The following is an 18,460-nucleotide window of genomic DNA, read 5'->3' on the forward strand; positions in this document are numbered from 1 at the left end:
GACGATAATAATGAAAGTGGTTTAGCTCTAACTAGTGTTATGCCCGGTCTGGAGGCGCAGAATCGCTCAGACTACAGTAATTTGCGTCATGTTCAGCAAACTAAATGTAATGAAGTCGTGCGGTGTTTCGATTTGAAATTAATAGACCGACTGGAAAAGGCAGCTGAAAATGTAATTCAGGAAACCACTTCACACGTTGACCTAAATGTAATGAAGACAGATGTCGATCACTTTAGTTGGAGACAAATCCAAAAGGAACTATTGGATGAGTTTGAGGAACCACCTGTACAAACTAGAATAAGCCACCCTATAATAATAGTGAATATGTTGGGTATCAATGTACGGTGTCTCTTAGACAGTGGAAGTGAGGTGAGTGCGATATCTCAGTCCTTCTTTGATGCGTTACCTGGTAAAGACAAGCTTACAGTAATGAGGGTATCAGGACTAAGGATAATTGGTGCTACTGGCAAGGTGTCAAAAACGGTAAAGCAAGAAGCTTTACTGCCCTTTAACATTAATGGTAATTTAATTGATCATCCATGCTAAATTGTAAACAATCTCAGTATTGAGGTTTTAATTGGCATAGATCTCTTGTCAAAATGTCAGAGTGCTGTTGACTTTGAAAGAATCCAGTTAAAAATGGTCTTGCCAATAACCGGAATAATTACAGTACCTTTTACTGATAAACATGTAGTAACTAATGATGAAACTTGGGAACTGCCTATACGAGTTCTAAAAAATAGGAGAAATTGGGACGAAGGCGATAATTTTAGTAAAAGTAAGCTAAACACAGAAGAAGAAGCAATTATTTTGGACAAAATAGAAGCTAAATTGCAGGAAATCGATAAAATTTCAGCTAATCAGAAGGAAGAACTGAGACAGGTTCTAAAAAGGCATCATAAGGTATTTTCAGATCGACGTGGTGTGGTCAAAGGTTATGAATGAATTCTGTAGGGAGGAGGTTGTTCTGTAACCTCTACACAGTGTGGCAGCTGTGCAGTCCCAGCTGTGTGAGATCTTCTTTCCATTTCAGGTCCCACTCATTCTTCATCTTTCCTATCCACCAAAGTTTCGACTCCTTCTTTGCAATAAAAAAAAATTTTCCGCCATGGCTATCAAGCCATGAGTTCTGTAACCATTCTATCCACCGATTAGTGAAGAAAAATACCTAATGTGACAAACCTAACAGTGACATAAACAACAGAGAAGTATGATGTAATTAAGATACAATGTATTTGAGTAACAGGTATGTATCGAACCCTGGTAATATTGTAAGTACAAAGTGTTATTTTATTGGAAATGGTCCACCAACAGTAATTTAATAAGATATACAAATTCGTGTACAAGCAGGATCTGAAGTGGCAGTGAAACCTATTGTATGTTGTGGAGCTAACTAATTAATAGTAAAAGAGATTGCTTAGTGTTATGAAAAATTAAGCAGTAAGTTGTAAGAATGAACTCACCTTGTGTAGCAAGGAATGACAGTGTAATAGAATTGAGTAGTGTTTGTGGTTGAGACGTGAAGGACACGCCCTTGAAATATTTATAAGGTTAGAGCTGGCCGTTATTTGGTGTAGTGTGTGACAGGACACACCTAAATGTATTGAGGTTATGAGTTGGAGGCGTGAATGCGACTATAGGTACCCTTATGTTAGATGAGACAGAGCAGCTCATGGTGTCCTATAGGTTTAAGGAATTTAGCATTACGCTCGTCCATAATTACTTAATGCACTTTAGTGGTAGGTCAAGAGAGACTACCTGTGGTTTCAGCGTCCGATCGAGTGGAAATGGATTGCCACGTGAGCAAACTGATCAGCTGCAATACACTGTAGATATGAAATAAATGTGCTATCCTATGCTTTAAATGTTAATAGCGTGAGTGTTAAATAAGTACATACACTAGCAACATAATTGAGTAACATAATGGCAGACGTGAAACATTATTTATAGCTCAGCATAAATACACTTTGATGAAGTAAGTACATAATTGCAGATGTGGAACTGACACAGCAGCTGAGGACCAATAAGCGGATTTAGTAGTCAACTAAACGTAGTGTGTTTTGAACACTCAGAATTGTACTATTACCACAAGTTACTCACATGTACAGAGAAGCTGAGAAGACAACTACTAATCAAATATACTCATACTATCTCTAAGAATAAGGTAATTGAAGATGAGTTAGCTTAGTAAATAAAATGTAGATTTATCAGGAATGTACCGAGCATTGGTTCAGTGTTCCGGCCCAGAAATAATAAATTGAAATTAAATAGGATTTATGATTGTATGCCTTGAGCATAAATTTTCTCTAGTACGTGACTAACGGCGTTTTGAGCCATTTGTTTCCCGATTTTATGACGATTAAGTAACGGCGAGAGTAAAATTGAAAAAGTTCTGTTAACTTTGTTCCAGGAACATATTGAAAGATAAAATGTATATATCCCCATTTCATTGTGACCCTCCCTTAGGTATTAAGTGAACAGAATCTAAGGCACTCTTTTTGTTTGTTCTACAGGACAAACCAGATAATGGCAGCCTGGTAGCTGCGTGACAGCGTGGAGTGACTTGGACACAACTCACAGTGACCTCTCCCCTTTCCCCATGTAATTTAGAGTGAACGAGAAGGACGCACACCATAGCAACTTCCCCTCCTCTACCCTTGTGAATGGAAGTGTAGAACGCCAGCCAAAGCGGTTACAACCACGTGTGTAAAAATGATTTGTGAAATTTGTTTCAGGTTTAGAAAAGACTGCTAATAATCTGTTTATGTATCATGAATAACTGTGTTGTTTTCTTTGAATTTGTGTATGTAAAAATGGATTTAATGGATTTAAGATTTTCATAATTTTACATATTTTTATGTGTTTGTTTGTCTAAGGCAATATGTATGCCAAAGTGTTTCATTGATTTTGCTTAAATTTTGAGGGATAATATTGCTTAAGAGGCAGTGAACATGCCAGTAATTTAAATAATTGAAGTAGGTAATCAGTTTTCTTTTAATATTTCTATATGTTTACATTTCAATTTTAATTTTTCATAGGGAGTTAAGCTGTACTCTTGCTTCCCTTTTTGTAATTAAATTTTTTTTTCGTTCATTAACATTCAAAAACAAAAAATTTAAGTAGAGGGTGATGTAGGGAAGCAGCCTAATCACGCCGTAATAATTTCGCATCAGTCTTTCCATTGTGTGCCAGCTAGTCCACTGTAACTAGCTCTGACGTCATGAATGTTGCGCAATACTTTAAAAATTAAGTAAATAACCTGAAACGATTCTAGCATGTCAGGAGTAAGACTAAATCAATACGTGTTGAATGTCAGTTCAATAACTTTAACCATTTTCGAAATTTGGACGTTTTTCTGTAAAAATCATTGGCGCAACAGAAAAGAGCTAGAGACTTAAAAATTTATATTTAGATTCCTTTTGCATAATAATTCAATAGAAACAGTACTTTGGATTTCATAAATTGAAGTTTTAGTGGAAATTCATGATTCTCTGGTTTTTGTCTTAAAAATTAAGGAAACAAGATAGATTAAGTAGGCTAATAAATAAGGCTAGGATGTTTAAATTTAAGTAGAATGGAGATTCGCTATAATCATAAAGATGTGAGAAGTTTCAACTGAATGACTATAAAACTATAGCGATAGCTTATCTCCAAAGGGCAACTTCAGAGCTCGTCTACTGTGTGTGGTGTAATTAAATTAATTCTGTCGCCCAAAATAATTGACTTAGCCACGTCAGACTTTTATTATGATTGCTTACCTGTGTGCTGAATGCGCATTTAAATTGAGAGCTTCATCTGCCATCATCAGAAGAAGCTATGATTTATTCGGTAACTTAAAGTGGTGCTTTACTAGCCCAGCGGCTAGTTGGGAGAGCCGATTTGATCAGGCGTTTCCTTAGCCGTCCGCACTGCGGCTTTATATATAAGAACGCTGCGCGAGGAAGGAAGGCCCCAGTTCTCACCAGACGCTGAATAGCACACCATCTGTGTCGGGAGTCGCGTCGCGTCGGTATCATTGCTATAAACAGCCTCGGATGCCGTATTAAGTTATTCGGGATAAGCGTAACCATGAAATCATTTTCGAGTGAATTGTTAATTCTGGGATGACTTTAATTATCTATCTTCAGTTTGCGTATGTCGTATTTTCACGTGCCACCGCGGGACAGACATTCGACCATTATTTAGCGTGGCGTTTGATGAACCTTACCATCAAATCATGGCGAGCATTCACTTAAACATTTAATTTGGACAGTTATAGTGCATCAGCGCATTATACTCTGAACTGCTCTGTTTGTCAGATTGTATGGATTCTTTTTTTTTTTTTTTTTTTCATCTGTGACTTTCAGAATATGTCGTACGTTTTTTCCACGATCGTTTTTGATTATGAATCCCAGACAATTTCCTAACTCCTTAGAGCTTTAAGCTGGAGCTATAAGAGTATTTCTCAGATGAAGTGGGCACTAGGAATTCTAATTACAGGCTTCACGTTTTGCTAATCACTTTCTGGTTGCCAAAATTGTAGTTAGAGAGCCAGTGTTGAGAACAGCAAAACAACAGCATAAATAATAGGAACATTTATATAACAATTAATTCCACCCACATATGGTTAAACAGCCGGGAAATGCAGTGTTTCTACATCACAAAACATTTTATATAAAACATAAATCCCACCAGCCGCCCCACAGCACATTGGAAGCATGTATTCATCATCGCCATACTGGCGTATCACCCGGCGTGATGGTATGGGGTGCCATTGGTTACACGTGTTGGTCACTTCTTGTTCGCAATGACAGCATTTTGAACAGTGGAAGTTTCATTTAAGGTGTGTTACGACCCGTGGCTCTACCCTTCATTCGATCCCTGCGAAACCCTACATTTCAGCAGGATAATGAACGACCGCATGTTTCAGGTCCTGTACGGGCCTTTCTGGATATAGAAAATATCCGACTGCTGCCCTGGCCAGCACATTTTCCAGATCTCTCACCAACTGAAAACATCTGGTCAATGGTGGCCGAGCAACTGGCTCGTCACAATACGCCAGTCACTACTCTTGATGAGCTGTGGTATCGTGTTGAAGCTGCATGGGCCGCTGTACCTGTACACGCCATCCAAGCTCTGTTTGACTCAATTCCCAGTCGTATCAAGGCCGTTGTTACGGCCAGAGGTGGTTGTTTTGGGTACTGATTTCTCAGGATCTATGCACCCAAATTGCGTGTAAATGTAATCACATGTCGGTTCTAGTATAATATATTTGTCCAATGACTACCCGTTTATCGTCTGCATTTCTTCCTGATGTAGCAATTTTAATAGCCAGTAGTGTAACATTCAGAATAGTAGATACTGTCTTGGATGTGAAGGAATTACGTAGGAAGCAATCGACGGATCAGTCATTACATCCAAAGATTACATAGTGCGTTGTACTAACGCATGATGGCGGCAGAACACCAGAACGTTTATGCCAGTCGAACAGCCAATAAGTGAGACGGGAATATAGAACGAATGTTTTGGTAATATTTCACATAATTTGCTTATAAAATAGTCAAAAAGGAAATACATGGCCTTTAGCACACAAGAACGCGTGATAACTAAAGTGAAGACGTGTGCGCACTATATTCAGCCGGCCGGTGTGGCCGTGCGGTTGTAGGCGCTTCAGTCTGGAACCTCTTGACCGCTACGGTCGCAGATTCGAATCCTGCCTCGGGCATGGATGTGTGTGATGTCCTTAGGTTAGTTAAGTTTAAGTAGTTCTAAGTTCTAGGGGACTGATGACCACAGATGTTAAGTCCCATAGTGCTCAAAGCCAATTGAACCATTTTTTGTACGTATTACGTAAACATTGTCTCCATACAAGGCGCAGAGTATTTAATGTGCTAAACTGAAGGGAAGAGTGATTAAACTGACTGTAGCGCTCTTTGGATTCACTGACGAAAGTCGGACTGTGTATCTACACTCCCGGTTATCTAAGAGCTGCAAATAACAGATACGTCTAATACTCCCTGTAGTTTGGGAAACGCGTCTATTCCGAAGAGCAATGAATACACGGATAAGTGCAGATATAGTTATAGCCGAATCGTCATCGCACGACTACGTTTGCAAGATAACGATCGAAAGAAATTTTGATAGAAAAGATAAAAATAAGGAATGGTTTGTGAAATTTGGAGTAAGATTGTAGTTATCAACTAATCACTTAATTGTAATCAGGCGATAACAGAACGAAATGCACTGACTCGAGCTTAGATGTATTAACACAATTAAAGTCGTGACCTAAGGTTCATCAGAAGACCAGCAGAGCAATTTGAACTTAACACACGGACGTAAAAATTAATTGTTGCGAAACAGTTTGCACGATGAACAGTCATTATTCTCAAACTAGTTGTACCAAGCAACAGAATTCACTGCTGTTAAATGACAGTTTTGGCTAATTCTCAGTTTTTTAAATTGGACTTCTTTATATTATTCGCCGAAATTAAATAAACTCATCATTTTCATTATATTAATATAATAGTGACAGCATAGAACTCTATTAAGTAATTGATTGAGGTAAAGTTCATTTAAGCTATAACAGTTGCTTCACTAAACATGGTGATGATGATGACGTGCCATACTCCGAGGAGCGTTGGGAACGATGCGGGAGACCCGCACCGCCGACTAGGCAAGGTCGTAGCGGAGGTGGTTTGCCATTGCCTTCCTCCGACCGTAATGGGGATGAATGATGATGATGATGAAGACAATACAACACCCAGTCATTTCGAGGCAGGGAAAATCCCTGACTCCGCCGTGAATCGAACCGGGGACCCCGTGCGCAGGAAGCGAGAACGCTACCGCAAGACCGCGAGCTGCACTAAACATGCTATTATTCAATTAAGAAAAACTACCACGCTGTCTAGCTTTGTACAGTCTGAGGATGAAACTGGTCGTGTCTTTGATGAGTTGCTGCTGGTGCGATGTAAAGCATTATCCGTGGACAATGTATGACAACAGGCTCTCCTTCATCGTCGCTCCATATGACAAGTTTAGACCCACAGTACTACTCTTGAACATTAATTCCTGTTAATGACAATGTAATGTGCCCATTTACAACTGCATAAAATGCCTGGCCATATATAACGCCGACTACTTCCGCCTGAATACACGCTTACGCGCATAGCGACAATTCTCCTTACTTCAAACGTGTTCTTTGACTCTGTACAATAGCAGACTTCCCTGAATAGACCAGTGATTTTGCTACATCATAATTACAACTCTCCTTTTCAATTAGTTCACTGGAATTAATTCTTCTAGATTTAATTATATTTCAACATTAATGTAATAATAAAAGGTACAATTACAGAAATTGCCTCACAGCTGCGTTATGGTTACAGAATCAACTATGTGAAAAAATTATTGTCACTGTGTTTCATACTGACTTCAAAAAGTTGCAAACAGTGTGCAACAGCACGTTCAAATGGCTCTAAGCACTATGGGACTTAACGTCTAAAGTCATCAGTCCCCTAGACTTAGAACTGCTTAAACCTAACTAACCTAATGACATCACACACATCCACGCCCGAGGTAGGATTCGAACCTGCGACCGTAGCAGCTGCGCGGTTCCGGACTGAAGCGCCTAGAACCGCTCGGCCACAACGGCCGGCAGCAACAGCACGTGAAGCAGAAGTTCACTCCCGCAATTCATAGCAACCTTAGCAACGCAAACTAACAGAAAATTTTGCCGTAGAAAACAAGTTCATTTAGAATGATTAACGAAACAACTTTTCAGATAAACAACGCCCACGAATAAGCCCGTCAAATGGAACCATCTAAACAGATACTAATCCAGTTTCAGCTGCGTTCAGTACGGCAGTCATCCTCAAGCCGCTGAGATCTAGTAACAAGTGTAATTTGAAATGCTATGTTACAGCGCGCACACTTGCTCGCTACGTGGATCATGATTCCGCAAAACCTCGTAGGGAGAAAACTTCAAAGATTGTGAATGTCTGTAGTCGATGCTGGTACAAAATTATCTTTGCAGTCGTACTGCAATAACTATTTCACGAAGTAATGAAAATATGGAGAAAGTAAAATTGAACAATGAATGTGCCGCTTTAACAGCCAACAGGTTGTGTTGTTGAGGCGTCTTCAATTATTTTGAACTCGTTCATCGGTTTTCGTAGGCGGCTCAATTACATCGGGTATTAATGAAAATATTTTAGATAAAGGTATGCATCCCACTCTGTTTTTGAAATCTAACCTTTGTTTTTTTTATTATAGTATTCTTTTATTATAGTATTCTTCTTGTTCTGCTTCTTCTCCTCCCCTATGCTTTAGACCAAGTGGCCCATTTCCATTTCTTCATCCATCCATGTTCTCTTGGGCCTATCAACGTTCCTTTTTCCTTTAGGCTGGTATTCTATCACTTGTTTTGGCACACGTTCATCGTCCATTCTTTCTCTATGTTCTTTCCATTCTTTACTGCGTTCCTTCATTTTCTCAGTTAATTTATAAAGTTCTACATACTTCCGGATGGTCCCATTTTATCACACCGCGTTACTCACTGGACTGTTTTCCAAAATCTCACCTCGGCTCCTTGAAATGAACTACGTGTAGTAGTGTCACTTCTGTATGATCCACAGGGACTGCCATAACTTTACTAAATTCTGGCAATGTATCCTTTCACAATGCTACGCTTAATAGGGAATCTCTTAACGTTTCTCAGTGTTCACTTTGCCGAGATACGGCATGACGCATCACTCGAATTTGAAGGTGTTGAGTTTTTCAATAGCTTTGTTTGCTAATATGAATTTGCATCATCAAAGTTGAGAATCCTGGAACACAGTGGACTTTGGTAGTCTATATACCTCACGTAAAGCTCTCTGTAAATTATAGTTGCTATCCGCAACTAGAATTCTTTTCTTTAGAAAATTTAAGAATTTTGATCGAATTTCTAACTTCGAAACCATCCTCTATACCAAATTTTATAATCTGCTGTTCCCATCCCATCAAAAGGCCGTCTAAATGTAAATAAAAAAAAGTATTGGAATAATACAACACCTTTCTGTGACACCATTATTGATATTTCCTCGGGTGATATCTCCAGATTTTAGCTTTACGCTTATCTGTTCTCATACTAACACAAACGAAAATGGTGATGGTTGCAGCAGACGCACAACGGCAATGTGCTCTGAAGCTATTCCAGAACATAAATATTCATGTATGCTGGGTGAGTCGCTAAGTTTTGCATCTCAAATTACTTTTGATTCGTTAAAGACATTTCTGATATGTTCTCACCTAGAAGAGCAGTCACCAGGGACACATAAAACATACATTAATGCGCTCTCTCAACTTCTTTAATAACCAAGATATATGCAGAATCTTTGGTTTCTTTGAAAGAAAGTATGCCACTGTTTGCAGCCAGAACAGAAGGTATGGATAAGACAGACCCAGAGATGCGGCTGTTTTGTAGATCTATCAAGAAAACGTGGAGTAAAAATACATTGTAAATAGGAATATTTCTGCTGTCATTGTGGCCGTTGAATGGCCGCCCACTCAGAGATTTACGCCGTTCTCCAAGGAAAGTTGCGCCGCCTGCTATTCCAGCCGCACTATTCACCCTCCATTGCAACTTTCAGTTTCTTTATTCTTACCTCCACAAATATACAAACATCAGAATATCCCAACTAACGTATGACGTTATTATTATTAGTTAATCATTATTACTATTGTAGTATGCTAGCGCATGATTTTCGTGTCAGTAGCAACATATAACAAATTCCAACAAATATTGCAAACGCGATATACTGCACAAATACAATCGTAAGCGCCAAGCGTCCAAGGCAGATGTGAATATCCCTGATCTGAACTACAGTGCGGGTTACGTGCCAGATTAAATCACTAAAATGCCCGTAACAACTATTCATTGTTGTAGCAGTGAACAAGAAGACTGCGGAAACTCTTCCCTGATGAATAAACTGTCTTTTTATTTGAGTCGCCGCAAATCTGTCAGAAATGATGGTCTGGTTATGCAGATTACTACCTCCGGATGGTCAGTCTGTTCTAACTACAGTATAGATCCGAGTATCCGGTATCATTTTATGATTTATGTCAGAGACGACTGACGTCTAGTGGAACGAAGCGAGTTCGGGCCAGCACGGGGTGTAAACGGCCTTGTGTGCAGCGATTTGACGCCGTTTGGAATCTACAGCATGTTAGTCAATGATGATATGGACAGGTTTTGGAACTAATTTAAGAATGTTGGAGAAGTCACTCGGGTGCACTCATAAAGGTGTATTATCGAACAATATCTAACTATGTAAACAGTTGTGCCCGTGAGCGGAGGCAAAGACTGAAATGGTTTGCGAAATGCAATGATGAAAGTCTTTTATAATTGTTAAATTCAGCAGTGTGCAAGAATTCATATTAACTTCTTTACTGTTATGCTTATTGATATCAACTTTTCAAGGCAGGTTGGTCAACGTGTCTCATCTTAAGTAAATAATTAAACTTTAACGAAACTTGCTGTTACGTCTGAAGTTCACAAATCAAAAACTGAAATAAAGGTTTGTGATTTTTTAAATTAAATGTTTCAAACCTCACTGGCGCACCCTGCACATACACCTCATCCTCATGACACATCACACTAAGGTACATATAACTATAATGCACCTAGTGATGGCGGCATGCTGCCGAAAGGCATTGTGCTAGTAAACATCATTTAAAAGTGACGAAAGCAGCAAAATTATTTCATAATAAATGTCCAAAAGATTTGACTGTTTGAACCATGCAATACTTTTGTATAAGTTGGAACGTTATGGGCTTAGGAAGAAGCTCAATAATGGTTCACTTCATGTCTGGAAAGTACGAAGCAGAGCGTTGTCCTCCAGTGTCAACAAACAGGGAAGGGGTTTGAATTGTAAACTTGGGGATTAAGTTTCGTGCCAGCCGGTGTGGCCAAGCGGTTCTAGGCGCTTCAGTCTGGAACCGCGCGACCGCTACGGTCGCAGGTTCGAATCCTGCCTCGGGCATGGATGTGTGTGGTGTCCTTAGTTAGTTAGGTTTAAGTAGTTCTAAGTTCTAGGGGTCTGTTGACCTCAGATGTTAAGTCCCATAGTGCTCAGAGCCATTTGAACCATTTGATTAAGTTTCGTATCCGTTGCTTTTCGTGATGTGTACCAATGACATGCCAGTAAAAATAACAGATGGCTGAAAAAATTTTCTTTGCAGGTGACACAAGTGTTGCTGAGAGAGAAGTGGAACATAATAAAAATGATGTACCTAATAAGGTAGTCAGTTACAACGGAACGTGGATTTTGGAGAACGAATTAACGATTATATAAGTTCTTACGCTTCCACAGCCGGTGTAAGTTTGAATAAAATCATTCTGGGTATTAGGATGCGTCAGTATAAAACGGTGAAACCAGTTAAATGCCGATGTTTCGACAGCTTTCCAGTAGTGGTTTTCGGTTAGTCGCCCTGAGAAGGTTCGCTGCAAAGTCAGTAAAACGTCGGCACGTAATTGTTTCAGTATTTCATACTGACGCCACTTACTAACGAAAATCATTTTATTCAAGGTCAAATTACCACTAAATTGGACGAAACTCAATGCGTGCAGTTTCTAGCACGGAAACTCTGTAAAAGATAAATTCTGTTGCCCAGAGTTGGTCAAATAGTCAGTGAAGTCTATTTTGAATTTTTAGAAGTTAGGGTAAATGACAGGCTTCCTTGGAAGTATCACGTTCAAGATCTTGTGCTGAAACTGAAGGCTACCTACCTTCACCATGAGAGTGACATCCATTGTATGTGACACTGTTATATTGTATGGTGCTATATTATGGGACAACTCTGTGGAGTCACAAAGAAATACTTAGCCTAGGAAAGGGTGGTTAGTCTGATCTGTAATGACAGTTCGTGAACTTTGTGTAGACAGTTGTCCGGGCTTGACTTTGTTATCCCTGTTCACATATACCGTCATAGGATTCGTTGTTGACATTATTATCTCATTGAGAAGAAAGTTCAATATTCATTCGGTGAACACTAGCCAGAAAAGAATAAGCACTTTGTCAATTGTTTCTTAAACACTGAACGTAAAGGAGCTAACCATCCAACGAATTTCATTTTCACAATGCTTCCAGAAGAATTGAAAAAGTAAATGTTAAACTCAAGTATTCGTATCCAAGTTGAGATGTTTCCTTGTGGCAAACTGATATTCTATACAAGAGTTCCTCACAGCAGTTGAGAATTTTTCTCAATCATTTGTTATTTATCCACAAATTCTCTCCCACAATATTTTTTGTATTGTATTAAAACTTGTGGTTACAATTTTTCTAAGGTATATACTGTAAACTATGTGTTGAAGCGATCCAGGAGTAAGTATGTTTCGCTCGCATAGTCCCATGGAACCTAATACTTAAATAAGCAACAGTTTTAGTGTATCGGTCATCAACTCTAAGAACTGTTTCGTGTATTTCTACATCCCTGTCGTTTCCCACCTTCTCAATACAATATAACTGCTTCATCGATGATTTGCCTTGTATACACGAATCTACTAAGCGTGCCTCTGCTATTCTTTCCTTCCGCCACTTCTTCAGCTACAGTTTTCAGCAACGACTCATGTAATCTGTGCCAATACTATACTACCACTTTGTTTCACTATGTTTTTATCATTATTTTTGTGGTGTCTGCCGGTGACACCACAATTTTTCTCGTCGACTCATCTCATTTTCTATTAGAGCAAACCATCTCACGTTCATGGGATACGAAGTGTAGACAACCTCCTAGATGGTGTACCCCGGGCAACACTGTAACATGGTACAGCGGCGAAAATTCTACACATCCACGGCGGCCGGACGCGACAACGCCTCCCGGCCCACACAGAGGCAAATAGAGCAGAGTCTTAGCATGAAGAAGCTGAACGTATGCCAGTTCAACATAGAAGGCTACACGGGGACCAAGGGAGAAATCCTCGAAAAGATCCTAACGAGAGAACGAGTAAGTATCGTACTCCTACAAGAGACCCACCTCACAGATGAAACCATCAATCACCTCAAAATACCAGGATTTACAGCTGTGAGCTACACTGGACACGACAAACATAGCATAGCCACCGTAGTGAAGAACGAACTCCTAAGGAATTTGGACACTAAAGTGATACCAGCAGAGCATGCGATAGGCATAAAACTGGGAGAGATGACACTGTATAATGTCTACAAACCGCCATCACAGAAATGGCCCAAAGGTATCCTACCCGAGGCTAACCACCCAGCAGTTTACGCTGGCGATTTTAACTCTCAGCACACCAGATGGGGATACCCGAGATCCACAGCTGAAGGGACTGGACTAAGTGACTGGGCAGACAACCGGGACCTACACCTCCTTTTCGACCCCAAGGACACAGCGACCTTCAAATCAAAGGCGTGGGACACAACGTCAACACCTGACCTGACCTTCGTGACAGGTGGAGCAACAGATACACCCGTGCGAGCTATAAGAAGGGTCCTCGAGGCGTTCCCCCGGAGCCAGCACAATCCAGTAATAGTGGAGATCGGACTATCAATCCCAGTCATAAAAAGCCCCCCAATCCCCCGGTGGAACCTGAGGAAAGCTGACTGGAATAAATATCGATCCTATGTTGAGAAAACGATAAATCAGATACCACCAAAACCTGAGAACTACAAAAGATTCGTAAACTTAGTACAAAAAGCGGCCCTAAATGCAATTCCAAGAGGATCGAGAAAGGAATACACCTCCTGCTGGACGAAAGAGTGTGAAACACTACTGGAGGAATATGAGAAGACTGGGGACGAGGAGACTGCAGACCAACTGATCAACGCCATGAATGGGGAACGTAGGAGTAGATGGAAGGAGGCGATTTTACCCACTCCAGCAGGAAGAGCTGGGGCCTACTGAGGAAGTTAGGCGGTGCCACAGCGCCTAACAGGCCGACTCTTGGAACCAGCGCATCTGAGATTGCAGCTGTCCTGAAACAGACCTCCAAAATCCAGCTAAAAACAGGCGAAAAGAGAGAAATTTCCCAAGAGCTAAGCAGTTTATTGCTTAATAACCCAACCAACATGGGCATTGTAAAAGAAGTGAAGACAGAAGAGATATCCCAGGCCTTGAAGCTAATGAAGACAGGAAAAGCAGCCGGACCTGACAACATCCTACCAGAATTCTTAAAGGAATTGGGAACTTTAGGAAGAAGGTGGCTGGCCAAACTTTGTACGGAATGCATAAGCACGGGGGTTCTGCCTAAGGAATGGAAAGAAGCAAAAGTCACCGCAGTGCTGAAACCCGGAAAGACTGGAGATAATCCTAGGAATTACAGACCAATATCCCTGCTATGTACCTCCTATAAATTATTCGAGAGAATATTGCTGACTAGATTAACTCCATACATCGAAGCCAACCGCCCAACATACCAAGCAGGTTTCCGAGCAGGTAGAAACTGCTGCGATCAAGTGCTGTCCCTCACAACCTATATTGAGAAAGGCTTCCAGAACAAGATGAAAACTGGCCTGGTCCTCATAGACCTCACATCAGCTTACGACACTGTATGGATTGAAAGATTACTGCTTAAGCTAACTAGAATCATAAATTGCAAGCAGACTTACAAACTACTCAAGAACAAACTAACGAACAGGAAAATCAAGGTCTCACTCCATGGTACGAACAGTAAGAGCATGGTTCTGAATAATGGTCTGCCACCGGGTTCGGCACTTGCACCCGCTCTCTTCAGTCTATATATAGCTGACTTGCCAGAAACTAAATCACGCAAATTTGCATATGCAGATGACCTGGCCATCGCATATCAGAGTAAAAACTACAACGATCTCGACGAAACACTGAATGCAGAACTTGAAGTCCTGAACACCTATTACTCCAAGTGGCACCTACTTCCCAACCCCAACAAAACAACCAGCACCATAATGCACCTTAACAACAGAGAGACACACAGAAAATTACAGATCTCTTCGAATGGCCAAAGCATAAGACATGAGGATAAGCCTAAATATTTGGGAGTGAAACTAGACCGGACCCTAAAGTACAGCTCACACCTCGAAGACACAAAGCAAAAATTAAATCCCGCAATGTTATCCTTTCGAAACTGCCTGGAACAACATGGGGATGTGGAGCGAGCACTTTGAGAACTTCAGCACTAGCCCTTGTCTACAGTGTAGCTGAATACTGTTCACCAGTCTGGAGGAGAAGTGCACACGTATCTAAAGTGGATGTCCAGCTGAGGGAGACAATGCGAATAATCTCGGGAACACTCAGGGCCACCCCCTGTGCATGGCTTCCTGTACTAGCGAACATAGAGCCTCCAGAAATCAGGCGATCACAGCTAGCCCTAAAAACCTACAGGAAAATTATAGACAACCCGGACCTCCTTATCCTCCAAGATCTGACACCGACAAACAGGCTTAAATCCAGATCACCTTTTTGGAAAATCGGTGAAGAACTACAAGCCTTTGAGCCAAGAACGGCCTGGAACGAAGTATGGTCGGCAAGTGAATTTAAGAACAAAAATTTAGTACACGATCCGAACAAGAAGATTGATGGCTTCAACCTACCATGAAGAGTGTGGACAGCTCTAAACCGGGTCAGAACGAGTGTTGGGAGATGTAAACACCTGATGAACAAGTGGGGCCTGGCAGACAGCGCTGTATGTGAGTGCGGTGAAATACAGACAATGGACCATCTACAAGTGTGCAAAGTGTATGGCTATGGTGGTGAACTCATGGACATACATAGACTCAGTGACTCAGCCATAGAGTGGCTCAAAAACATATCTAATATAGTGTAGAATTATATTGTTTTCTTTTTTAGTATATAGTGATAAGAATATTGTAAATTATGCCTCTGTGATGCCGAATGAGTAAGTAAGTAATCTCACGTTCAGCAATCTCATGTAACATTCTATAGGCTTTCCATCGTTTCACCGTGCAGCACAGAATATGAAACTGTGATGATATACAGGGTGTTACAAAAAGGTACGGCCAAACTTTCAGGAAACATTCCTCACACGCAAATAAAGAAAAGATTATAAGTGGACATGTGTCCGGACACCCTTAATTTCCATGTTAGAGCTCATTTTAGTTTCGTCAGTATGTACTGTACTTCCTCGATTCACCACCAGTTGGCCCAATTGAAGGAAGGTAATGTTGGCTTCGGTTCTTGTGTTGACATGCGACTCATTGCTCTACAGTACTAGCATCAAGCACACCAGTACGTAGCATCAACAGGTTAGTGTTCATCACGAACGTGGTGTTGCAGTCAGTGCAATGTTTACAAATGCGGAGTTGGCAGATGCCCATTTGATGTATGGATTAGCACAGGGCAATAGCCGTGGCGCGGTACGTTTGTATCGAGACAGATTTCCAGAACGAAGGTGTCCCGACAGAAAGACGTTCGAAGCAATTGATCGGCGTCTTAGGGAGCACGGAACATTCCAGCCTATGACTTGCGACTGGGGAAGACCTAGAACGACGAGGACACCTGCAATGGACGAGGCAATTCTTCGTGCAGTTGACGGTAACCCTAATGTCAGCGTCAGAGAAGTTGCTGCTGTACAAGGTAACGTTGACCACGTCACTGTATGGTAAGTGCTACGGGAGAACCAGTTGTTTCCGTACCATGTACAGCGTGTGCAGGCACTATCAGCAGCTGATCAGCTGATTGGCCTCCACGGGTACACTTCTGCGAATGGTTCATCCAACAATGTGTCAATCCTCATTTCAGTGCAAATGTTCTCTTTGCGGATGAGGCTTCATTCCAACATGATCAAATTGTAAATTTTCACAATCAACATGTGTGGGCTGACGAGAACCCGCACGCAATTGTGCAATCACGTCATCAACACAGATTTTCTGTGAATGTTTGGGCAGGCATTGTTGGTGATGTCTTGATTGGGCCCCATGTTCTTCCACCTATGCTCAATGGAGCACGTTAACATGATTTCATACGTGATACTCTACCTGTGCTGCTAGAACATGTGCCTTTACAAGTACGACACAACATGTGGTTCATGCACGATGGAGCTCCTGCACATTCCAGTCGAAGTGTTCGTACGCTTCTCAACAACAGATTCGGTGACCGACGGATTGGTAGAGGCGGACCAATTCCATGGCCTCCACGCTCTCCTGATCTCAACCCTCTTGACTTTCATTTATGGGGTATTTGAAAGCTCTTATCTACGCAACCCCGGTACCAAATGTAGAGACTCTGCGTGCTCGTATTGTGGACGGCTGTGATACAACACGCCATTCTCCAGGGCTGCATCAGCGCATCAGGGATTCCATGCGACGGAGGGTGGATGCGTGTATCCTCGCTAACGGAGGACACTTTGAACATTTCCTATAACAAAGTGTTTGAAGTCACGCTGGTACGTTCTGTGGCTGTGTGTTTCTATTCCATGATTAATGTGATCTGAAGAGAAGTAATAAAATGAGCTCTAACATGGAAAGTAAGCGTATCCGGACACATGTCCACAAAACATCTTTTTTTTTATTTGTGTGTGTGGAATGTTTCCTGATAGTTTGGCCGTACCTTATTGTAACACCCTGTATACAATAAGTGTGCACTAAGTGTATCAGCTAACAATGTGCACATAGCTCATCATTGTGCCGAAGTTGCCTGTTTCTGCGAAGCGCCAGCTATCGAGGGAAACACTGTGCGCTGTCCACGTGTTTGACAGCTGGGAGGGCCACGCCGATCATCCGTCGTCTCAGCGCCGCTGTGGCACATATCGACCGCGCAGCGCCCTGCGGTGGGCGGCCGGCAGCGGTCGCAGCTGCGACGCAATTACGTGGCTCGCTGCCCTCATTTGTCACCAGACAGCGACCAACAGGCGCCGGCCTCGGAGAACACCACCTGCTGCGCCACAAACCCGGTAGGGTATTTATAGGATCTCATCCTTCTCTTATCCTGACTTCCAGTTTGCCCCTATGTTCTTGTTCCAAACCGATTTATTTTGAGATTCATCTCTCACCTAACTGATTAGTTGCGACTTCGCCATAACTCCCGTAGCTGTGACAACCTGTGCTTCTCATAGTCCTTTGTTGGACATCTAAATCTGTATCTACATATATAATCTGCAAGCCACCGTACGGTGCGTGGCGGAGCCTACCTTGTACCACTACCTGTCACATTCTTTCGTGTTCCACTCGTAAACAGAGTGAGGGAAAAACGACTGTCGGTACGCATCCGTATGTCTAATTTCTCGTACCCTGTCTTTGTGGTCGTCACGCGCGATATATGTTGACGGCAGTAGAATCGTTCGGCAGTCAGCTTCAAATGCCGGTTCTCTAAATTTTCTCAATAGTGTTTCTCGAAAAGAACGTCACCTACCTTCCAGGGATTCACATTGGAGTCCCCGAAGTGTCTCCGTAACACTTACGTGTTGTTCTAACCTACCGGCAACAAATCTACCAGCCCACCTCTAAATTGCTTCGATGACTTCCTTCAATCTGATCCGGTATGGATCCCAAAA

This window comes from Schistocerca americana, chromosome 1, assembly GCF_021461395.2.
Source record: "Schistocerca americana isolate TAMUIC-IGC-003095 chromosome 1, iqSchAmer2.1, whole genome shotgun sequence".
Lineage (NCBI taxonomy): Eukaryota > Metazoa > Arthropoda > Insecta > Orthoptera > Acrididae > Schistocerca > Schistocerca americana.